This window comes from Scyliorhinus torazame, chromosome 10, assembly GCF_047496885.1.
Source record: "Scyliorhinus torazame isolate Kashiwa2021f chromosome 10, sScyTor2.1, whole genome shotgun sequence".
NCBI lineage: Eukaryota > Metazoa > Chordata > Chondrichthyes > Carcharhiniformes > Scyliorhinidae > Scyliorhinus > Scyliorhinus torazame.
The window spans coordinates 82,609,338-82,635,209 of record NC_092716.1 but is presented as its reverse complement, the minus strand read 5'-3'; the positions used below and the strand labels follow the sequence as shown (position 1 = coordinate 82,635,209).

General features: G+C 43.8%; 1 protein-coding gene across 1 annotated transcript in view; it reads right to left on the bottom strand.

Annotated features, from left to right (window-relative positions):
- The window catches only part of ripor1 (RHO family interacting cell polarization regulator 1), a 450,995-nt gene extending 434,578 nt beyond the window's left edge, over positions 1-16,417 (bottom strand). Inside the window, exon 1 of the mRNA XM_072518311.1 lies at positions 16,276-16,417. The gene's annotated coding sequence lies outside the window, so the exon portion shown is untranslated. The remainder of the gene's footprint in view (positions 1-16,275) is intronic.
- Positions 16,418-25,872: the final 9,455 nt, after the last annotated feature.

Sequence of the window (25,872 nt, the reverse complement as noted above, 5' to 3'; positions counted from 1 at the left end):
ATATTACAGATGGCAGCTCGCTGGAGGATGAGGTCACACATGGTTCTGTTTTGGAGGACTCAAGAGGAGCACTTCAATGGGGTGAGCTACAGAAAGCAGATGGGCATGCATGACAAAATGCTTGGTGCACTGATGGATCTACCAGAATACCATGGAGGAGTCAGGCACCAACTTGGGACAGGGCTTTACGCAGATCTTGGAGCCTATCCCTTCCAACATGGAACTGGCAGCCAACTCCATTGCCACACCTATAGTTCAAACCATGATGCCACATCTGACATCGGAGCTTGCATTGCAGCACAAGCAGAAGCCACTCAACGTCTGGGCGTTAATGTGGAAGCTGAGACTTCTGAAATGCAAGATCTGCTTCCTGCGTAACAAACTGGATTTCTGCCATCCTGACTGTGGGGAACGGTGTTCAAAAGGGATTTGCAGGGTTTATCAGCAGTTCAGTGATCTGTCGTCTAACAGACTACTAGGATTGCTGAGGAACCACCCCAGGGAGGAGCAGTAAAAGAGTCTGGCATAGAATGGGTTAACATGGCTACAGTATCACCCACACTGTGATGTGACACAACCCAAGTCAAAAGGAAAGTCTTTTAAAACACAGAGATTTGTATAGAAGTAAGCATGAAGACAGCTCCGAGCTTAGACCTTCTTCTGTATAAAGTTGCAAGTAGTTAATAAACGCTTATTAAGACTCAGAACCTCTATGTGAGACCTACTGAACTACACACATCTTACAGTGGTTCCATAGAGCGTGAACCATTGTCCCCTCTCAGGGTGGCAGCATTTATCCTCCCACCCACTGCCATCCTGCCAATGCCCTTGTTGCACGTCAGCCAGCCAGCCCAGATTACTGCTGTCAATGTGGAGGTGGTGCTACAATGCCAGTTTGTGTTATAACTGGACAGGAATATCCCATAGTAGAACACTGGCTCAAAAAACCGTACTTTTAAAAGAATCAAATGTGGATGAAGAGTGTCACAGGGCCGCTAATTAGTTTTAACAAGGAAAAGACATTTGTTAAACATGGAAAAAAGTGGATTTTAATACAATACCCCTTTACTCCCTCTTATCTTAACAAATACACACAGGTTTTAAGATTAAGACTGATGACAAAGTACATTTGATACTACAATGGTCTCATTCACACATAACGTCCTTTTGATGCACACAAGAATAAACTGGAACCCAGTTTATTGAACTGGCAATCATCAACCTAACAGCAAAACTGCCCTTTCTGTCAGACAGCAGTGTCACAAAAGCAGAAGGGCCGAGGATGTAGCCCATATTAATGTATTTCAGGGATATATTCACACAAAGTTGCCAATTCCTTTATTTATAGGTTAAAGGGAGGCCGGAAGTGCTTTTTAAAGGTTATCCAAGGTATTAATATACAAACAATAGTTAGTTCAAAATTGATTTAAGTTTGTTATTTTGTACCACAATTATATTATATGGCTTTGAAATCAAAAAGTGGAAGGGATCACCAGATGGTTTGTTCTGTGAATGAAGATTGCCACTTTGAAATACAGTGTTTAGTGCTTTTTGCGACTCCAAAGATACAGATTCATTCCTACCCACATGCAGCAGGACCGGCACAACATTCAGGTTTGAGCTGATGAGTGGCAAGAAACATTTGCCCAAAAGGGTTGGGTAGGGTTGTTGGGTTGCGGGGATGGGTGGAGGTGTGGGCTTAACTGGGGTGCTCTTTTCAAGGGCCGGTGCAGACCCGATGGGCCGAATGGCCACCTTCTGCACTGCAAATTCTGTGATGAGACCAGTCATATCACATATCAAAGCTCGTATCAAAGCTCCAAATCCTAGGACTTGGCTCCTCACTCTGCAACTGGATCCTCGACTTTCTGACCCACAGACCACAATCAGTAAGAATAAACAACAACACCTCCTCCACAACAGTCCTCAATACCGGGGCTCGCAAGGCTGCATACTTAGCCCCCTACTATACTCCCTGTATACACACACGACTGCGGGGAACAATTTGGTTCCAACTCCATCTACAAGTTTGCTGACGATTCGACCATAGTGGGCCAGATCTCAAATAACGATGAGTCAGAATACAGGAGGGGGATAGCGAACCTAGTGGAGTGGTGCAGCAACAACAATTTTTAAAATAATAATCTTTATTGTCACTAGTAGGCTTACATTAACACTGCAATGAAGTTACTGTGAAAAGCCCCTAGTCGCCACATTCCAGCACCTGTTCGGGTACACAGAGGGAGAATTCAGAATGTCCAAATTACCTAACAGCATGGCTTTCGGGACTTGTGGGAGGAAACCGGAACACCCGAGATGAACTCCACACAAACTGACCCAAGCCGGGAATCAAACCTGGGACCCTGGAGCTGTGAAGCAACAGTGCTACCCACTGTGCTACCGTGCCTCCCCGTACGTTGATAGTGGAGATTCAGTGATGGTAATGCCATTGAATATGATGGGACAATGGTGAGATTCTCTCTTGTTGGACAGGAACATTGCCTGGCATTTGTGTGGTGTGAATGCTGCTTGCCACGTGTCAGCCAAAGCCTGGATATTGTCCAAGTCTTCCTGGATTTGGACAAGCAAGGGGGGTGAAAGGTTCTGCAGCCAAGATAAGCAGGGGGTGAAAGATTATCGGGGCCAAAGATTATCAGGGGCAAGCGGGATACAGATTTGAGGTTATTGTCAGATCAGCTATGATCTTAATAAATGGCGGAGGAGGCTCCGGGGGCTGAATGGCCTACACCTGCTCTTTGTTCGTATGCAACTCTCTAACAGTACTGTGGGTGTACCTACACCACAGGAACTTCAGTGATTCAAGTCAGCAGCTTACCACCACCTTCTCAAGGGCAATTGAGAATAGGCAATAAATGCTGACCTAACCAGCGATATCCACATCTCATAAATAAATAAAATCATCTACTCCACACAAAATGTTGAAGTGAATTCTTCAAACAGCTTTTATTCGAACATGGAAAAGGAACAGTGGGAGCCAAAGTCCATACAGCATTATACAAAGCACCATAACTGAGAGGCACAAAGTAATTGAGAGTTGAGTTTTTTATAATAATCTTTATTGTCACAAGTAGGCTTACATTAACACTGCAATGAAGTTACTGTCAAAATCCCCTAGTTGCCACATTCTGGCAATTGTTCGGGTACACAAGTTCAGAATGTCCAAATTACCTAATAGCACGTCGTTCGGGACTTGTGGGAGGAAACTGGAGTACCCGGAGGAAACACATGCAGACATAAGGAGAACGAGCAGACTCCACACAGGCAGTGCTCCAAGCCAGGAATCGAACCTGGGACTTGGCTAACCACTATGTTATCTTGCTGAGTTTCCAAGTAAATAGATTGGGTTTTGAAAATTTGCATTAGGAGATAGGTTGACGTTTCAATTGTTAAATTTCATAAGGGAGTTTAAGGGACTTTTACAACTTCCAAAGGAAGATTATTAAATTTTATTTGACCCGAGGGTGGAGGCAATAGGAAAATATGAAAGGTTTTTATATTTTAGAAGCGTTGGGTTCAAAGAAGTGCTGAAGACAATTGAAAGGGAAAAAAGGATAGTTGAGGAAAGATGTTGAGCTGAGATGTGGTGGCTGTGTGGGGGAGATGTCCTGAGACCAACCCTGTGCTGAGAGAATGCATGAAATCTGAAACAGCTATCCAGTAAGGCTAGAAAAGTCTTTGTTTCAGAAAGCAATTTGTTTTTGAACCTCCTTGGATTTCTACAGCAGAGTGGAAGTGTTTGAGTTGTGGTGTGGTATACCTTTACTGAAGTAATAGCAGTTTTATTTTGGGTAATACTACTGGATTTTTATAGTTAAAAATCTATACGGATGTTGTGCCAAGATGTGTTTTTTGTGGGCAGATGTTTTGCAAGACTGTTTTAACTTTGTAATTTTAATCTTAGATGCTTTAGTTTTTCTTTGTTAATAAATATTGTAATTTTAAAATCCAAAGTTGCCAATGGAATTCTAGATCTCTGGGATCAGTAGTTTTTCCTCCTCATTTTCAAAATACAAAAAAAAGGTTAGGATTAGTAAGCCTGGTTTCCCCGAAAGGTCTGGCAAATAACATCTGCTGTCGTTGTAACACTGGGACCTTCTTGACTATGTCTTAGTGCAAATGCGATGATGTATTTATAGGCACTGAGCAAGAAAGGGAACCAGGAATGATCAATGTTATGATTCAGACAGATCTTCAATACCTATCTATGTTCACACCAAAAAAGGGAAGTATTCCAAATTTCACAAGATCCAAAATCTGTGCCCGTACCCTGCTGTGCACAGAATTTCTTTTAATTCATTCATGGGATGTTGGTGTCGCTGGCTGGGCCAACATTTGTTGCCCATCCCTAAATGCCCTGTATTTCAGAGGGTATTTAGAGTCAACCACATTGCCTTGGGTCTGGAGTCACATATAGGCCAGACCAGGTAAGGATGCCAAATTCTCCTTCCCCCAACAGATATTAGTGAACCAGATGGATTTTTACGACAATCGGTCATCATGAGACTTTTAATCCCAAAGTGCTCTACAGCCAATGGAAGTACTTTTGAAGTGCAAGTTAATGTTGAAATGTAGCAGATGAATTGCACACAGCAAGTTCCCACGAACAGCAATCTGACAAGGAACAAATCTTTTTATTTTAAATGACGTTGGTTAAGGGATACACATTGGCTACAGGACACCAGGGAGAATTCTCCTGCTCTTCAAAATAATGCTACGGGATGTTTACCATCCACCCAAGAGGGAAGATGGAGACTCAGGATAACGTCTCATCTGAAAATGGGACTGTCAGGCTGGATAATGTGCTCAAGTGTCTGGAGTGGGGTTTGAACCTACAATCCTCAGACTCAGAAGCAAGAATGCGGCCCAATGAGTCACAGCTGCAGTACATATGAATTTAGGAAACAAGTAAGCCATTCAGCCCTCAAACCTGCTCTGGATGGTACAACCAGCATGTGCGCGCATTACTTTCTCCTTAAGCTACAACATATCTTTCCATCAAACCACTGCATCTATATGGCAAAACAGATAGATTTACTTACAGGTCGAATAATACATTCATATCATAAAAAATACAGGAAGATATTACTTTGAAACAAGTAAATTGGAATCAGTCCACGTGGGCCATCAAACCTCCAATCCAAATTCAGATGTACAGTCAGAACTAAAGACATGAGAATTTTCTGACACTTCAATACCCAACAGCTTCTGAAATCCAAATTAGTTCAGTCATCCATTATCAAAGGCATAATGATACAAACCACTGAACAGGATGCAGTTTGCTCAGCATTTACATATCATCCTGATCTCATGTGCATACTAATCAAAGACCATGTATCATTTAACCAGAAAGCAAAGTCCTTGTATCTTAACTGAAATCCAGAACAGATACTCTATCCACATTTTGTCTCTCAGCTTCCATTTTAAAGTTTGGGAGATAAGGGGAGACAAATTCCATTTTAACTCACGCTATTTTAACTGCTTTATCATGTAGCCATCTGGGATGGCCACGTCCCGATTACAAAATAGACACTTGCAAAGAATGCAGGGAAAATTGGACAATGCTAAAAAAACAAGCTGGTGCAAGCTGTGTCTGTTGATTAGAACCTTAAACTCTCAGACAGGACAGAAATCACCAAACAATCTACATACCTAATGAGCCATCTCCGGGGACAAAAGGGAAACATTTAGATACACAATGTTAAGGCAGACTCCCCGGCTCCAGAAGAAGCTAAGACAAAGCAGACTGACAGTCACCAGGACACACCCAGCGATCAGGGAACCACCCCTCTATTGGAGGAAAATCGATACAGATGATTGGGAAAGACCCAATTAGTTGAGGCCAAGTTCAAGGCCCGCCCAAAAGCACGCAAAACCCTTTTTAGTATAAAAGGTATCCCCCAAGGGAGAACGGCCTCCTTTGGCTTTGGCTCTCACCGAAGAGAGAGACCTGCCTAGCAGCTGCATCAGACCACGCAAGTCCCAAGTCAACGCACGCTACGAGATAGACGCTCCTAGTTGCTACCCTGTAAACAGCTCAACCCAGCAGCCTTAGAACCGAGCAACGGCCATTGTTCCTCTGACTGAGTAGTCACCTGAAGCTAAGTATAGGCTTTAGTAATAGTGGTAGTTTAGTTTGTAGAGTTTATGCATGAGTAGATTTGACTGTGTGTAAATAAATGAGCATTGCTTTTGAACTTACTAACTGGTGTATCGAGTCATTGATCAGTATTCGGTTCTGAAGCTTGCGGCGGTGTCGAAAGATACCTGCCGACTCTTGAGCAAACGTGATTAAACAGAATCAAATTAAGAGCCAACCAAAAGTTAGCAACAATCAAAGGCAGATTTTCTCCAAGTTGCCTCAAACTTATTCTAGTGTTTCAGAAAAGAAATGCAATATAGGTGAAGACGTGTAAAAATTCAAATTTTGCCAGTTGTCACGACTTTCCTTTCTAACAGCTTTAAAAAAAATTCTGATACTTGATCCTGCTCAAATTTGTATCATGTCTTGGCCAAGAAGCTAGTTAAATAATCGGTTCTCCCATTTTCCAATGACAAGGGACTGGACAAGAGAGGTGACTCACCTTTTAACTGATTTCTTGCTGGCTCTTCATTTTCTTTCACTCATTGTCCCTGACATCTATGCTGGGATATGGCAAAAATCATTTTGTGAAATCAAGTCACATTACTCCACCTTACTACTGGAATACTATTTTTTTTTTTTTTAAGTGTAAGAAATGAGGGTTCTCAGGTAATTGCATGAGGCTTTACAATCGACTATTTCTACTGTAGCAACACCTCCAGTTTTGTAAACTCAAATGTTTTTTTGTAAATGCTCAAACAAAAATTACTTTCATAGGAAGGAAGTCAAGCAATAAGAATGCATGGCAGGAATTAGCTTCCTGTCTGGAAGATCCTGCAGATGTATTCTGATGTATGATGCCAAAAGATAAACAGTGTGGAGAAGTTCAATGTAATTTCCAGTAAAGTAATCTAAAATATTCACTGCACCACTGGAAAGTTTAGAATCAAAAAGGGAAGGAAATAAACATGTTTGCGTCCCAATAGAAGGCAATAGTTCAACATCATGGGCTGCCTGCCACTAACAGCCACTTGGTAATTGCTTGGGTTCATCAGCTCATTTGCAGGTCATTGGATTTATTTCTACGTGCAGTCCAAGCCTTCTAGAAAAGAAAGGAGGGGTAGGGTAGAAAGAAACAACAGATATTTGGAGAAATACCAATTTGCGTCGGTAGAATTGTGCCTCCTAGAGGCCAAAAGCAGTGCATCCTGGAGAGGGACCACCACAAAGGGCCTCAGCACAAACTTTCCTAGGACCACTTGCAAAATGTGGCAAGCAGCACTGCATGAGATTGAAAAAGTATCGCGAGGCGCAATGGAGTAGAACATAAATTAGATGCTGCTGTGATATTTCCATCAGATGCACGCTTGGGAGGCATAAACCAGAGAAAAACAGCTTTAAGAATAGTTGGAGCTTACTAGTTTTTAATAAACATAGCAAAATGATTTTCAGGGTCCATCAGTCAGGATGAAAAATTTTCACAGCATGTTGAATTGAATATTAATATTTCATGCCTAGTACAGGAACACTGTGTTCACTGTATTTTCCTGCTGACAACAGAAGAAACAAAATGTGCAAAGGTACAGCACAATGTCTTTTCGGCAATGAGATTACAACAGATAATGGTCGGGGGGGGGGGGTTTGCATGCAGCACCGAAGCTTATCGCTAACACTGAAGAACGTCTCGCTGAGATATCAAATGGTTTGTGTGGTCAGAACGTTGCTGCTCTCGATGTGCAGTCGATGTCCCAACATGGAGCTGTAGTGAAATCATAAAACAGTCCAGGTAGCCAGCCACACCCACATGGAAACTTAATGGGGCCAATTTGAGCATAGCCTGTGGGTGGACCTTTGGGTTGCTGTACAGCCATGCAGGTTAGAGGAAACACTGAGCATAACTGAGCACATGAGAATCAGGATATCTGGCCCCCAGGATTTAAATGAGAGATTAAAATAATTTAGGGTTGTATTCCCTGAATTTAGAAGGCTGAGGGGTGATTTGATAGATGGATAAATGGATACCACCTAGTGATGGAGATAACACGGGCTGTCACCTCCATTATCAGTCAGCAGACCTTTCACTGGCTTCGCATACGAATCCTGTCATTAAACCTGCGTGATACAAACACCAGATTGGTGACGTATACTGAGGACATTATTGGAACCACCATGGCCCCAGTGATCCACAGGCAGCAGACAGTCCAGCTGCCGCTAATAGTGGTACAGCGGCCAGAACCCAATCTTTTGAGCCATGATTGGCTGCGAACACGTCACTTTGATTGGCAGCAGATTTTTTGCACGTGTCCTGGAAACCTATATGAGGCCCTCGAGAAGTATGTGGAGGTATTCCAGGAGGGTCTGGGCAAAATAAAAGGAGCTAAAGCGCGAATTTATGTCAACCCGGAGGCCCAGGCGAGATAGTTCAGAACACCGCCGGTCCCTGTGCCTTGCTCACAATGGTGGACACTTGAGTTACAGTGCCTGGAGAAATTGGGCATCATATACCCAGTGTGATTTGCAGTGGGCCTCGCCAAGGGTCAAAGTGATGAAGCTGGATATCTGGGGATTATAAATTGACTTGTAAACAGGGCATCCTGCCTGGACCGTTACCTCATGCCACTTGTGAAGGATTTGTACGTGAAACTGGCTGGGGGCTACTCATTCACGAAACTGGGTATGAGCCACACATCGTCAATTGGAATCGGATACTGCATCAAGGAGGTTCGTGACTATAAATACCTAAAGGGGCTATTTGAATACACTCGCCTTCTCTTCGGGGTTTCTTCTGCTTGTGCAATATTTCAGAGAGTGGTGGAAGGCATCCCCCACCGTCTACCTCAAGAAGCAGTGTATCTGGATGACATATTCATCACATGGGCCATTGAGAAGGGGCATTCTGGAAGAAGTTCCCAGACAATTCTCTCAAGCAGGCGTTCACCTGAAGAGACAAATGCACCCTTCAAGCAAAGGCTGTTAAGAACCTGGATGACCAAGTGTACAAAGATGGTTTGCACCCAGTGGAGGAAAAGGTCCAGGCCATAAAGGGAGCCCCAATCCACAAAACATGATAGAATTGAGATCATCTTTGGGACTCATACATTATTAGTGTTACAACACCCTGGGCTAGGGCGCAGTCAATTCCACCCCCCCTTGACCCGGAGTCACAACACAATTGAATTAACCAATATTTCTGAGAAAAATACCGGACGTCTTTGGTCCTTGGCTGTCCAATAATTACAGTCACCAGGTTTGTAAATTCAAACACAATTAATTTTTATTTATAACAAGAACTATAATGAAATATGCAGCATATACAACTGATTAACTATTATCCAATACCTAATGTCCCACTTTAACTTGCCTCCACCTTCTGTGCGTGCTCTCACACACACATACGGGAAGAGAGGGGTAAAATAATAAGTAAAAGTAAAAGATAAGAGTCTTTCCAGCACACTTCAAACCAGGCGTTCAGGTCTAGATTTCTGCTTCCCAATCTGTAATGGTTTTCACTGTAGATTCAGTCCGGTCGGCAGTTTCAGAAATACAGCAGGAGAAAGCGAGAGAGACAGAGAAAGAGACAGAGAAAGAGACAGAGAAAGAGAGAGAGACAGAGAGAGAGACAGAGAGAGAGACAGAGAGAGAGACAGAGAGAGAGACAGAGAGAGAGACAGAGAGAGAGACAGAGAGAGAGACAGAGAGAGAGAGACAGAGAGAGAGAGACAGAGAGAGAGACAGAGAGAGAGACAGAGAGAGAGACAGAGAGAGAGACAGAGAGAGAGACAGAGAGAGAGACAGAGAGAGAGACAGCGAGAGAGACAGCGAGAGAGACAGCGAGAGAGACAGCGAGAGAGACAGCGAGAGAGACAGAGAGAGAGACAGAGAGAGAGACAGAGAGAGACAGAGAGAGAGACAGAGAGAGAGAGACAGAGAGAGAGACAGAAAGAGAGAGAGACAGACAGAGAGACAGACAGAGAGACAGACAGAGAGACAGACAGAGAGACAGACAGAGAGACAGACAGAGAGACAGACAGAGAGACAGACAGAGAGACAGACAGAGACAAATAGCACATGCTGATGCCCTCAGCCATCTTCTCCTGCCTGTGAGACCCCCTTTCCACCCACGGTGGAAAAAGTCACCGTAACTTTAAATTCCAAGATACTCTGCCAGTAACAGTCTCACAATTTTGCATATGGACTCAGAAATTCCACATTAACGAAACTTTGCCACATTATATTGCTTGACAGATTACAAGGGGCTCCCTCGGCAGCCATACGCAATGAAACAGCAGGAGCTGAGTGTTGAGGATGGCATCCTCCTTAGTAGAGCTTGTGTAGTCACCCTGCGACCAGGCCAGGAGTCGATTCTGCAGGACCTATGTAGTGGGCAACTAGAGGTTTCAAAGATGAAGGCGTTGGTGAGGAGTTATGTCTGGTGGCCAAAGATCGATGGCAATATCGAGCGAGCAGTGTAAAGATGCCTAGCGTCTCAAGAGCACCAACAAATCCCTCCTTCGGCCTCACTTCACCCCTGGGAATGGCCAGGGCATGCTGGTTACGGTTACATGCTGACTACACCGGAGTCCATGTTTTTGATCCTTGTGGATGCCCATTCTAAGTGGCTAGATGTACGCAGGATCCCCTCCACCACCGAGAGCCATTATGTCACGACAGGCGTAGCACCGGCAGAGCTCCTGATGGTCTGGCGCCTCTGAATTCGCTCAAGTCCGATTTCCATAAGTTTGGTCAAAAAGGTCGAATTACAACAGAATATTCAGAAGAAATATCATGGCCACAGGACGCGTAGGAGAGGTTTCCAACCGGGGGGATGCTGTTTATGCCTGACGCTTCACAGGAGACGCCCATTGGCTCCCAGGGATCGTATTACAGAAAACAAGGCATGTATCTTACAAGATCAGGACCCAAGGGGAGACATTGCGTAAACAAGTTGATCACCTTAAAAGCAGACAGCCCACCTCGGAGGAAGCCGCTTCTGGGATGTTGGTACCTCTACCACCTATTGGACCACTCCATAGCCAAGGAGTGCAACCCACAGTGGCCCAAGGCCCTGACCATCAAGATGACGCCAATTTAGCTGGTTTTCAGTGACCACCTGGGATGCATCACCTCTGAAATCTGTGGCAAGTATCACCTCCTGACTCCCCAGTGCCTGTCCATCATCTACAAGGTACAAGTCAGAGGAGTGTGATGAAATATTCTTCACTTGCTTGAGGTGAGTGTAACTCCACCAACACTCAAAGAATTTTTATACCCAGCAGGAAAAGCTGACAGATTGAGCGGCACCCCACAAGTCACCTTAAACATTCACCTCGGTCACCACCGATGCACAGTGGCAGCAGTGTGTACCAGATATAATATTCATTGTTGCCAAGCTACAAGCGTTCTTTCACAGCACCTTCCAAACCCCTATCACCAAGAACAACAAGGGCCGCAGATACATTCAAACACAGCCACCTCAAAGTTCTCCGCCAAGCCACATGCTATCCTGACATGGAACCATATCACCATTCCTTCACTGTCATTAAGTCAACAGCACTCTGAGGTTATCTGCAACAAATGATCTGCAGTGGTTCATCATCTTCTTCTCAAGGGAAATTAGGGATGGGCAACAAATGATGACCTTGCCAGCAATACTCACATCTCATGAAAGATTTTTTTTTTTTTTAAATGGGCCTGATGACGTTAGCAGTGACCTGACTTGTATGATTTGCCCTGGACTGCTCTGTTACTAAATTTGTCACCGTTCCTATCTCTGAAAAACTTTGATGCTTTGCCCAGGGAATTGTATTTTTGTTACCATATTACAAAGTTCCTCTTAACTCTTGTTTTAAGTAATCCAAAGTCAATTCTGAACATCCATTGTAAAACACTCAGGACCTTACAAAATGACTACCAGGTCTGGACGATTTCATCCACCCCCAATAATCTGCTACAAAATTGTTGGTCATTCTGCATAATTATTTTCATTTAATGATGTTATTTTTACAAGTTCAAAAAGGTCCACAACATTAATTGTACCCTTACAAGAGCTATTATTATTACTGCAGCTAAAGCAATGTTTTTAAATGTAGACTCCCTTGGGAAAGATTTCCTTTTTGTATTTTATATCAAATCATAACAATCATTATTTAAAAAGTTTGCAGCATGTAATGCACACCAGAAATCTCCATCATGTGGTATAGAAAGTTGTTTATCTCTTTCTTGTTTTTCCCATACCCTCTAAAACATTGACTGACATCACTCTGTAGCCTGCCTGTGGCAGCATTTCAGCAGAGATGTCTTTCTGATTCTCTCTCATTTCCTTCCTACAGGGAAGCACCTGGCTTTACTCAGTGCATCCTCACGGAAACACAGCTGAGACCAGCAATACAACATCTTACCTCTATATGGCCGTCAGTTGTTCTGCCAACATTCTATGAGACCCGAGCACCTTCAAAAGAATTAGACTCTAAGATTAAAGAATACATTGTTTAATTACTCCATCTGACTTGTTTTGCAAGGCAAGATGCTGGGGAGCAGAATGCTTTGTATTTCAGGCAAGTTGTCCTAGATATTTGATCGCTCACAAAAATGGGTACACAGGAGGATGTTACAAACTGCATATACCTGTTTTTGTGGTCCAAGGGGCCATGTTAAACTTCTGTGGAGAAATTCACTGCTTCAGGGTTGTAGCCAGCTCTACCTGCACTATTCATTCACTGTGTCTAAAATTGGGGGTGGGGAGAAGGGCAAGTGGGTGTCTCTGAAGTGACTCAAAGACAGTAAACACCACTTAATGGGTACAGGCAAGGGGAAACTTCAGAAATTGAAGAAAATGGCTGGAAGTGGTTCAGCCAAGGTACCCTGTTCCCCAGATGCCTCATTGGATGCCCTGGTCAGGCAGTGAACAGAAGGAGAAAGGTCTTGTTTCCCCAATTGGGAGAAAACCCCTTCTGACAACACAACTGATACTAGGAGGAAGAGGTCACCGAGGTGGTCAATGCAAGGAGCTTAGCTCCCAGGACATGGGGCTGTTTAGCACAGGGCTAAATCGCTGGCTTTGAAAGCAGACCAAGGCAGGCCAGCAGCACGGTTCAATTCCTGGAACAGCCTCCCCGAACAGGCGCTGGAATGTGGCGACTAGGGGCTTTTCACAGTAACTTCATTGAAGCCTATTTGTGACAATAAGTGATTTTCATTTCATGGCTGCAATGCAGAAAGAAGCTCAATGACCTCACCAGAGTTGACAAGATAAAAATATTGGTCTTTCACTTTCTCAGGCTTCAGCCTCACCAATGTTCCCTCTAATTTATTTTTCTTGGCGGTGGCCTGTTCATTTCAATGCATGGTACTTTAAACCTCTTTGTGCAGCAGCACACACTTCATCTTAAACAGGAAAACTTGTTAGCGGCCTGTGTGGTACCTTCTGCACACGCATGCACCTTGGAGGGAACATTAAGCCTCACTACTCGAGATACTCCCTGCTCTGCTTTCCATCTTTCTTTTAGAGTGACTGGCAATTCTGGAGGAGACATTGTTTCTCCACACACCTTACACTTTTTTGCTCTTCTTCACCCTACATTCTCTGCATTACAAACAGCTGCTTTCACCAGCCACTTTTTCCCTACCATTACACCAATAGCTAACCCATATCCTTCTCTTTGACTTAGTGCTGAGAATGTGGAGGTTTTGCGCCTACTTAAGAAGAGGACAGTCTTTATGAAGTTGGACCATCACTTAATCGGATCTTAGAAAGCAGCTGTTTGGAGATTTGTGCCACACATACTTTAGGGGCTAGGTTAAAAGATGATGACTTACGGTACAACTGTGCTCAGGTTATGGCAGGAAGATGGAGCGTCACATGGGCCAGTTTGCAGCCAAATATGATCACATACTAACTCTGCTGCAAAACTTTCTGGGTCAAACATGGTGAAGGCTGAGAGACATATTAAAAATTCTAGGTGCACTGGGCAGATTATCAGCGAGCTTGTTCACAATAGCTCAAGGAATGGAACAGTCCAACTGCAACTTGCATCAACAAGGCCTCACGCAGAACATGGAGACCATTCCTCCTAACAGGGACAAACTGAACCACCTTGGCTCTGGGGACCAACATTGGCAGAGTTTCCACAGTGTCATATCACTCTTGCAATGGATTCTCTTGCAGAGTCAGAGCAGTGTCAAAACACAATCCCAGGAGAGATTTGAAAATATTATTATTCAGTCATGAATCACTGGAAGGACAGCGTCTATTAACCATCCTTGAGAAGCTGGTGGTGAGCCACCCTAGTCGTCTTTTTGTTTCAAATGTTGCAGTTAAGAGTAAACCACATTGCATAGAGGCTATACGGGATAAGGGTGTCAGATTTCCTTCCCTAAACCAACATAAGAGAACCAGATGGACATGAAAATCTAATTGTTACACAATCACCTTTTTACATAGGCTGTACAGCACATAGACAGGCCATTCAGTCCATGCCAATGTTTATGTTGCGCTCAAGCCTCATCCATCTTTTTGCATCTAGATATACAATCATATCCATCTATTCCCTCTCCCTCAAATGCTTCCATATTTAGTTAATTAATGGAATTCCAGCAGGATTTTTAGTTCAGCCATTTAATCATTATGCTACGGCTCCTATCTGGTCCCATGAGGCTCCAGGGTAGAGGCACTTTCTGTCTCATCTCACATTCGCTACTTTGGAAAGAGTCAGGCAACATGAGAGTCATCATGTATCATTCAGCATCATCAGTATGCAAGTTCCAGTATCTTAAACAAATTCTACCTCAATTTCTAACTTGTATGTCATGTAATTGATTTGCTATATACATAACTCACAAACTACTTGATACAACTCACACCCTTATAAGGCATACACAGAAATTTGATAGCTATTGACACTCCCAGAATCTCTCTCCTCATCTCAGGCCATCTTAACATGATGGCCATACTCTCATACACCCACTGTCCCATCCGTACATCGCATTGTTTCTGAAAACATCATAACCTTTTCAAACAGCTACTTCAACTGGTTTAAAATTTGTTAAAATAAAAATTGCACACTTTAACTCTTGGGGAGGAAAATGTCAGATTTCGAAAGAATATTTCTTCTCAAATGTTTTGAAAGTTCTGACTGAAACCACAACCTATCCTCAGTAACTAGTACAGAGCCTACATTCAAGTTACACCATTGGAGGAAAAACTGTCAACTTGCTAATAATTTGAAAAAAACATACTTGATACTGAAAGAGGAAAAAATATCTCTTCCGTTACAAAACAAACACACTCGTTAGAGGAATGGGAATTTCTCTGACTACTCAAAGGGTTTCTTTAACGTATGGTCGGGTGAAAAAGTAAATAAAAGGTTACTGCAAAGAGAGCAGTTTGGAAATGGAGAAAAGGGTCGAAATACTATACAGATGGGAAAACCGCAGGCTGCTTATAATACATCTCATATAATAACAAGGTTTATTGAAAGCAAATGTTTTCTGATAGGAAATCTGCAGAATGGAGGATGTTAATATATTTTATTGGCATCTCTTAAACTCTCATCAGAGTAAAATAACAATATTCTGCATGGGAGCTTGAGACTTTGCTGATAAAATCTCCATGAAAGCCCATTGGGCAGGACAGCAAAATGTCAGGTTCAGAAAGGTTGACAAAGGTGACATTTGCTTGCAAGAAAACAGAATAAAGAATACAGCAATCAGAACACAAATTACATTTCGATTTAAAAATCCACACATTTTAATCATTTTAACCTTTTTTGTTGGAGAGGGGGTGGTGGTGTGGGAGGGCACCTCTTCATACCCAAATGAAGTTTGCATTTAACCACAAATTTAACCATCAAGAAATGCTTCACTGCACCACGGAACTTCGAACCAAACTTTGTATAAACCTCGAAGACGTTTCCTTCAAGGAGTGAAACTTTACAAATAGGACGTGAGTGCTTAAGATATTAGTTTTTTTTTAAATAACTAAAAGGTTGCGTCTCCTACTCACAGCGAACCGGTGTATTGCCTGAATAAAATCGGTGAGTTGTAGCTCTGTAAACTGCATTTACACTGTCAGCTCCAACTCTCAGGCACAGTGTGGTCCACAGTGTCTTACTAAGCTCACTGGCTACCGCCTGCACTGTTAAAAGTCACACCCTGCAACCTTCGACGGCAGTTCCTACCTTCCACTTCCACACGAGCAGACAGAGAGCTCAACCGGGGTGGCACTCTCCGCGGCCTTCACTCGCAAAATCGGTGTCTTCAGAAGTTTAGCTGCCAAACGAAGCGCCCGACTGGCGGGAGTCGGTGGAGAATGAATGGCGGGCAGGACACTGGTGTCCGGGGAACCTCTTCGCCACCGGCACGCCCCACGGCTCTCTAGCCCCACCCACCTCCTTAATCCTGTACCAACCCAAAATAAACATCCAAATCCCCCCACGCTTCAAATGCCGTTATTTGTTTATGACCAGATTCAAGGTGGATAGTCGAGGTAACCATTTGCTCCAAAATCTGCTGCGAACAATTTCTCAAAAAGAGTTCAAAATTCTCTCATTAAATTTGTCAGCACTTCGAAATGACTGGGTTACTCGAGGACCACTAGCTTGGATATATTAAAGGCGAGGTTCAAGGAGCAGACCCCTCAGCTTCCCAGGACAACCAGAGATAAGCTATAAATATAGATTCCATATCATCCCCAAACTCCTGCCAATAAGTTAAAACAAAACTATTTACCTTTATATTTAGGAAGGACGTACTGTACAGATAAAGGGAAGCAACGCGCGGGTTATAGAAATCATTGGATAAGGTATGTCACAGAAAGCTTACTACTAAAATTCCTCAGTAAAAGAGAGAATGTAGCAACTTGAATAGCAGGGCAATGACAGGAAACAAAGAGTTCGAGTACGAGTTGGGGTTGTTTAAGACTTGAACGCTATGTACTGCATCTCAGCGGGTAGGGGTTGTTTGGCAGTCCACAAAAGGGAACATATTTCAGGAGGACATAGGTTAATAGGATGGCAGATTGCAAATTTTAAAAAGGGCTTGCATTTGTGTGGCGTTTTCACAACAACCTGAGTCCCGAAGCACTTTAGAGCCAATTAAGTACTTTTAAAGCACAGTCACTTGCGTAGGAAACACAACATCCAATTTGCACATAGCAAATTCCTACAAACAGCAAATCTATTTTTGTGACGTTGATTGAGGGATAAAAAATTATCCAGGACACCAGGGATAACTCCCCTGTCCTTCTTCAAGATGGCAGATGGAGCATTTATTTAATTTGTTAACCAAGTCAACACTTCCAGCAGAGCAACACATCTTCAATAATGCACTGGAACGTGAGCCTTGATTTTTGTATCAAAGCCCTGACTGGGATTTGAACCAGCAACCTTATGCTGGCATGTGTGCTATCAACTAACTGAGCCAAAGCTGACACAGAGTGAGAACTATGAGATAACAGTCTGGGAGCTAAACAAAGGAAAGAGATTATACGAAATGTAAAGATTTTGAATGGATGGAGGAACAGGCACTCACCTGATTGGAATGCATACTTCTTTTTGGGCAGTATAGCAATAAAAAACCTTCCTCAAGAGAATCGACAAGCGCAAATACGTAACATCAGCTGCCTGAACACAATAGATCGACTGGAGCAAGACTATGACCAGAGATGGCTTGCCATTCCAGTCTCGCCGAAGTCAATGGCAACTTGCATGGTTCACCCATCCCGCTCATGGGGTCAACTTCAGCGAGACCAGAAGATGCCACTGGCGGGAAGGGCGGGAAAATTCTGCCCTATGGTTCCACACAAAAATGATACAATGTATTTCAATGTGCAATAGGGTATTTATTTTGTAGTTTGGTACACATGTATACAATACATTCTATTTATTATAGCAGGGCTTCCCCAAACTGTAGGTTGTAACCTATCATGAGGTTGGAAGATGATATTTGGGGGTAGTGAACTTTGACCCAACAATGGCTGCCTTGCAGCTCAGACTAATTTCTGCTCTGAGGCCCCATTGCTTCTGCAAAAAAAGCCTGAAAAAGTTAGGTGTTCACATTTTTGTAGAAAAATCTAATTAATCAGGATCATCTTGCAGCAATAGTCAGGATCATAACGCATCAAATAATCATGATTGTATTATGTTAATATTGCACCCACTGCACCAATAATGAGGATCCTATTACATCAATGCTCAGATTCCTTTTACATTCATAATTAAAGTCCTATTACTTTAAGATTCAAGATCCTGCTACATTAATAATCAGGATGCTATAATATTAAATGCCGATTGCATCAACAATCAGGATCTTATGGAATGAATAATCAACATCTTATTACATTATGGTCGCACAAAGTCTGAGGCATTAAAATGGGGTCAAACTGGGAAAACGTTTGGGAAGCACTATATTATAGCAAAGTTACCATTGCCAAAATTACCTAAGCCAGGGAAAGTTTAGTACAGATGCTAATGGCTCAGACCAGATGAGGAAATATCAGAAAATTATTTTCACCTCCAAAACATCATCTGTCTTTGCCCTTCTCAAGTCATCTCCTGCTGTGGAGCTCATTTAGCACAGTGGGCTAAACAGCTGGTTTAGCACAGTGGGCTAAACAGCTGGATTGTAATGCAGAACAGGGCCAGCAGCGTGGGTTCAATTCCCCTACCGGCCTCCCCGAACAGGCGCCGGAATGTGGCGACCAGGGGCTTTTCATAGTAACTTCATTGAAGCCTACTTGTGACAATAAGCGATTATTATTATTGAAACCCTCATTCATGCTTGCTCCCCAGATCAGTCTTCCACCTTGGGTTCTCTGTGAACTTGTACTCTTTCAAAACTCTGTTCTCCATGCCTTTATACACCAAGTACTGTTCACCCATCGCCCTTGTGCGTGCTCGCTGACCTATAATGAGATCTCTGTGCTTTTCAAATTCTGCCCCCTTACACAGTCCAATTTTCTTCACTCCACCATTGGCAGCTATGTTGTCAGCTGCCTGGGTCCTAGACTCTGGAATTTGCACCCTAAACCTCTCCATCTAGCTCGCTCTTCCATTAAAACTATCTTTTCGACAAAGTTTTAGTTCACCTGTCCTGACATCTCTTTTATTTGTTGATCTCTCCATTTTATTCCATTAAAGATATTTTTTAAGTGCATATGCTGTTTGTAAAGATTTTACTAAAAGGAAAAATCTGGAATGACTTCTGAGCCAGTAAACCACTCCTTGCAAATATAGGAATGAACTTAATACATGCAGTATTTTTGTTTTTCGAAAAATAAACATTTCTTATTTGTACTGATCTTCCATTGTAAATTAAGCCAGACGTTGCAAACATTTACTGCTATTGTGAAACAAAAGAAAGAAAAAGATGCTTTTTGCACGTCTGAAGTACACATCCTGACTTGTCACATTAACATCAGTTCAGCATAAAAAAGGCTTTCTCCTGAAAGACAACAGTGGTCTCTGATGAGATTATTGATTTTAATAGAAGATATTGTACTATTAGAATGCATCAACCACCTACCCAGCAAATGCCTCATCTCAGGGCAGCTAATCTGTACCAACCTGCCCGAGCTAGGCAGTTCTGCTACCGATCTGTGGCACAACACCAACAACACAGCCAAGAACCAGCACTTGGTTGATGATCCCATGTTGGAAATCCCAGGCTTTGACCTTCCACATGGTGAGCGGGTCAAACTGAAGAGGTTTCACACTGAAGTCGGAACCTGCCACAACAACCTCTTCCTTGCCCATACAACTATGGCAACTATGGGGCTGGTTTAGCATACTGAGCTAAATCGCTGGCTTTTAAAGCAGACCAAGCAGGCCAGCAGCATGGTTCAATTCCCGTACCAGCCTCCCCGAACAGGTGCCGGAATGTGGCGACTAGGGGCTTTTCACAGTAACTTCATTGAAGCCTACTTGTGACAATAAGCGATTTTCATTTCATTTCAAAGAGCCAATGTACATAATCAACTTGTGATTCAATGTAGGTCTCACTGCCCTACACCAGGCTGACGAGGCTGCCAATTGGCTGAAGAATTTCAGATTTGACATTTAGTTGTTCATCAGTACATACAACAGTAATAGTAGTAGCAGTAGTACTTGATAATAAGGACAGTGTAGTGCATTGGAACCCATGGTTGAATATGGAGTTCTTTGCAGACAGAAAAGACATCTACACACATTGCAGCTGCTTGCAGAATATGTGATGGCTATTTGCAAATCTTTCCTCAGGACAATGCCTTGACCAAAGTTAAGCTGCCTGGTTTAAATTTCAAACCATACTTGGCAAGTACCTTCAGTCACCATCAAATGTGCATATATTTTAATTTTATAACATTTCTTCCGTATACAAAAAACAAAGTACAAAACAACAACATAAAATAGTAAGCAGGAAAAATACAGGAAGGTCACCAGCATTTCGCCATACAGAAAGACAGACCAAGCCTGGTCCATGAACAGTCTGCATAGCACAAGAACCATAAATCCACAAGTAGATGGAACAGAGCCATTCATACAGGCCCCAATTCACTACGCCATAGTTATACAAACGGAAAATCACAACATCGCAGTTACATGAGGAAGCTAAATACATAATTGTGGTGAATGTATTCACCATAATATAAGTTGTCTGTATAGTATTGTGGCCTATGGCCAGGGAATGGTAATATGATCTCCTTCCATGTATTGTACTGGAAGCCTGGTGGGCTCCGCCTCTGGCTCCGCCCCCCCCAGGGCAGTATATAGACCTGCCGTCTGTGGGCGGCGCTCATTGTTACAGCAGTCACAGGCAGGCACGTTCTTGGATAATAAAGCCCATGTTCACTCGTTCTCATCGTCTTGTAGTGAATTGATGGTACATCAATAATAAACAAATACACGGTGAACAGGGCCCGCACAATTGGTATGCCATCAACTGTGCATTCTCCATTGCAACATCCCTACCAATCTGAGTCCATTTGCCAACCAATGAGCATTCTCGCCTCAGACAGCATAAAGTTGTTGTTTCCCCTGCCACTGCCATTCTTTTTTTTTTTAATTTAGAGTACCCAATTAATTTTTTCTAATTAAGCAGCAATTTAGCGTGGCCAATCCACCTAACCTGCACATCTTTGGGTTGTGAGGGCGAAACCCACGCAAACACGGGGAGAATTTGCAAACTCCACATGGACAGTGACCCAGAGCCGGGATCAAACTTGGGACCTCAGCGCCATGAGGCAGCAGCACTAACCACTGCCATCATGCTGCCCCTGACACTGCTATTCTTGCGGCTGTCACGATGATTACAAGATGAAAAGCTTCAGATTTCAGGGAGGACTGGGGAGTTGTGGGACTGGGTGGTGGTAAGTTTAAGTTTCCTCTAGCATTAAGGATTGAGTAGCCCGTGTTTCCTAGAACAATACAACAGACTTGTTCATGTTTTGGGACAGGTAGGTTGGGGAGACTGTTCCTGACAGGACAAAGCTCTCAAGAGTGTATGGGAGTTTGTCCATCTTAGATACACTTGGGGCGCGATTTTCTAGAAACATTTCCAAGTGTTGTAGCGAGCGGGAATTGCTTCAAGTTTCTCGCCGACCTTCCCAGCGAAACCGGCAATGCAATTCAACGTTAATTGGTCCACTTAAGGAGGCCACATGGGCTTTTCACCACAAATGACGCCTCGCCAGCCAATTCGCCGGGACCGTGCTCGCAAGCCTCCCGCTAACAAGGTTGAGCAGCACTTAAACTGCGCTTGCTCAGCCAAACCCAGCCAGCTCACAACAATGGCACCCAGGAGATCGGCCCCAAGATTCGGGGATGCTGACCAGGGGACGCTCCTGGACGCGGTGGAGGAGGGATGTCCTGTTCCCCTGGGGGCCCCGGAGGGTGAACCACAAGGCAGCCAGTGCTGCCTGAGATGAGGTGGCGGCAGCCATTAGTTCCAACAGTCTGACCAAGAGGACTGGCCAGCAGTGCAGGAAGAAGGTCAACGACTTACACTGGGCAGCATGAGTGAGTAGACACCAACGCCACCCCCCTCCACCCAAGAGCAATCCACCCCACAACTCTCTAAGCGACCCCCAGCCCTCCTTCCCACACCCTGCCTTCACCCCCCCTCTCCCACCACTGAACCACATGTGTGGCTAATGATGCTCTCTCTGTGTCTCCTCAGGAAAAGCTCTCCCACAATCGGCGAGAGAGGGCCCAGACTGGTGGAGGAGTGTCAGACACAAGAATCGTCACCTCCTTCGAGGAGCGGGCTGCATCTCAGTCAGCACACGGGACAGGGTGGCACGGCTGTGCATGCGCCGTCAACAAGTGAGCCGGGGCCCTCCAGCCCCAGAGCCCCCAGAGGATGCCGGCCAGGGGCATCGAGGACCATGGGACGAGGTAAGCAGCTGGCTGCTTCCACCTCAGATGTGCATCCCGGGGAAACACCAAGAAATAGTGGTAGAATTAGGAGGGCCAGGCACATTGAGCATCATTGAGGGCACCGGGGTAGGGGAGAGGGGGGTAGGCTGGGGGTGGGGAGGGGTGCGGGGGGAGTGGCACTATCGGCAATGGGGTATTATACAGCACCTTGATCAACTTTTTGCAAACCATTATTTATTTATTTTTTATTAATTTAGTGTACCCAATTAATTTTTTCCAATTTTTCCAATTAATGGGCAATTTAGAATGGCCAATCCACCTAACCTGCACATCTTTGAGTTGTGGGGGTGAAACCCACACAAACACGGGGAGAATGAGGAAACTCCACACAGACAGTGACTCAGAGCCGGGATCGAACCTGGGACCTCGGCACCTCGTGGCAGCAATGCTAACCACTGTGCCACCATGCTGTCCCCTTTTGCAAACCATTATGATGCCTCTGTCACTTTCTTACGCAATGCGGTCTTATCCCGGATCCTTTGCCCATCTCCCCAGGCGACCCCACCCTGACTGTGGACATGTCCCCGGAGCTGTGTCCCACCCCCTGGGTGTTCAGATGTTGGCTGCTGCATGTGTGGTGTTGCCTCCCGCAGTGTTCAGGCACAGTGTCCAGGCATCAAGGTGTGATTGGAATGCTAGGCAATGACTCCTACATGCTACATGGCCCGCCCACCCACGGGAGACCACTTAGCATGTGCCAAGTGCTCTCTTACCCACCATTGCCAATTCCCTATTAGCGGTAGCCTCCAGTCGCGCAGCCACAGTCCTCAGCAGTCGGTGGCGGTTATGGGTGATCGGTGGGGCAGACAGGCAGACACAAGGGTTGCCCCCGGAATGGGGTTGGGATCCAGGGTTGGCTTGGTGGTGCCATGAGCAATTGCTCCCCTTGTTTGCCCATCCCCCCTCAGCGCCTCCCCCTCCTACCCACCCTCCCTTGGCGGCCCACCCCTACGGAGGGTTCCCTACCCACTGTCGAGCACTGAGGTGGCAAGCCCAGCACACCCGGGCTCTTTGCCTGTGAGCAAAGATTGCTACTCAGCTCCTCGGCTCCCCGCGGAAACTCTTCCGTCAGGTTCATGTTTTTCAAAAGGAGTACTAATTGGCGCCAGTGTGACCACTTGCTGGGGAGGCCGCTGAATATGGGGTCGTGCTCATTGATCGTATGGAAATGGGACATGTGGTGATAATTGGTTTCTAGCTATGCTACGGCGAGATCCCGATTTTGCCTACGGGAGTGGGCTGGTTGCATCGGCAACTGTTTGTCGCCCGGCGCGGATCTCATTTTGAACCTCTTCCGCTAATCACTGGCCTCGGTACACTTGAGCGCGAGTGTAACAAGACCGGAAAATCGCGCCCATATATTCTGTAGCACGTAGGAAAGTTTAATTTTGATAATTATTGACAATTAGTTTGTAGTTTAGTTACGGGCATCAGTCAAATAATTGAAGTATGTCAACCCAGTATGATTTTATGGTGAATTCTGGGACACTTGCTCATCACATAACTTGGTCTTTGCATGACTCTCATACTTGACATGGAAGAAAAAGATATATGGCCCTTAAGCCAGTGATGCAAGACATCAAGGTTGAACAATTACTGGTGTGGAACCAACCACCTCCTTGGCAATTAAAATTATCAGCAATGTTCTTTAAATTCAAAGACCTATTGTTCAGAGAAAAACATTTAGCCTTGTGAATTAAATTAGTACAATTTAACTTCTGATGTATGAGATAAAGAAGTCACTTTCTTTCACAGTATGTAACCATCTTTGATTTTATAAGTTTACAATTCAATTCTGTAATTAGCTTTGGTAACTCCATAATTCTTTTAAATTTTATTCTGTATTAGTTGAATGTGTTGTGTTATATTTAGCACATCAATCACTTGTCTATACATGTATTATATAGACTGTGTAATTTCTGTTACTTTGTAAGATTTGTCAAGCTATTCTGTATTGTTAATTGACTTATACCAAACAGTGACAGATGCAACAAAAACATATGATGGCAAAGTAGTTCTCTCAGCAAAAACACATTGAAAAGCACTGGTCTTAATTAAGTTCGACTGATACTTAGAGATTATTAGACATCTGGACTGACGATTCCACATTCCCAGCTATCACATACTAACTTATCGCAAATAACGCAGACATCAAAACCATTCTCACCTATATTCTATACAGAATATCTAAGTACGACCCTCTTTGTAATCTATTTTATTGGTTTTAAGGTTACAAGCAACTTTATCATTCTATCCTTTGTTTTAAAAAGTAGAAGTAACTCATTCCAAGTAACCACTGTGAGAAATAGCATCACCCATCAAATGGCCTGAACAAAACAATAAGAAAATGAAATGAAAATTGCTTATTGTCACAAGTAGGCTTCAAATGAAGTTACTGTGAAAAAACCCTAGTTGCCACATTCCAGCGCCTGTTCGAAGTCTTACAACACCAGGTTAAAGTCCAACAGGTTTATTTGGAATCACTAGCTTTCGGAGCACAGCTCCTTCATCAGGTGAGTGAAGAGGTAGGTGACACAAACACAGCACATAAAGACAAAGCCAGTGATGCAAGATGATACTTTGAATGCGAGAGCCTTTGCAGGTAATTAAGTTTTTACAGGTCCAGGCGGTGCGACTGGAGAGAGGGATAAAGAGGTGTAAATTAACCATTTGGCCTGGACATGCAAGATCTTACCAACTGTCCTGGCTTGAGACAATTCACACCGCTTTAACATGTGATTATCTTCTTACTGTGCCCATCCCAGTCCAATGCCAGCATCTCCACATCATGTACAAAACAGAGGCACCGATAAGGGCCTGATTTAATGAGGATCTTTCACCAAATAAGCAATACCGAGACTATGAGCTCAAGCTTTCGTTTATGAGGGGATGATGGCATACTTCCCGGGTGCTAAGCAAACAAGCAAGGAAGGCATCATAAAACATCTTTATCTTAGCAAGAAGGAAGTATCAAAAACAAACGTTAATGAGAGGGACGGTCCCACAAGAAATTGACACCTCAGAGGGCTAGTCAGAGGACAGTGGGAAATGAAATGAATACATCACCATCATGTTATGGGCCAGGGTTTAGAGAACCCCAAAGTGTACCATGGAGTTCACCTGACCCACAACGTTTACTAGATTGTGGTATGGGGAGCACACGGCCCACTCTACAGGTGTGGTACAGCAGAAATGGAAAAGTATTTTTTAAAGCAAAACAATGTTTATTCTATGAACTCAAGTTAACCTTTTTAAAACATACAGTGAACATCTTAGCAACCATTAATTCAAATACAACCCCAAAGACTACAACACTAAGTAAACCTTTAAGCTTTCCTTTTTAACATCCATACAACTTAAAAA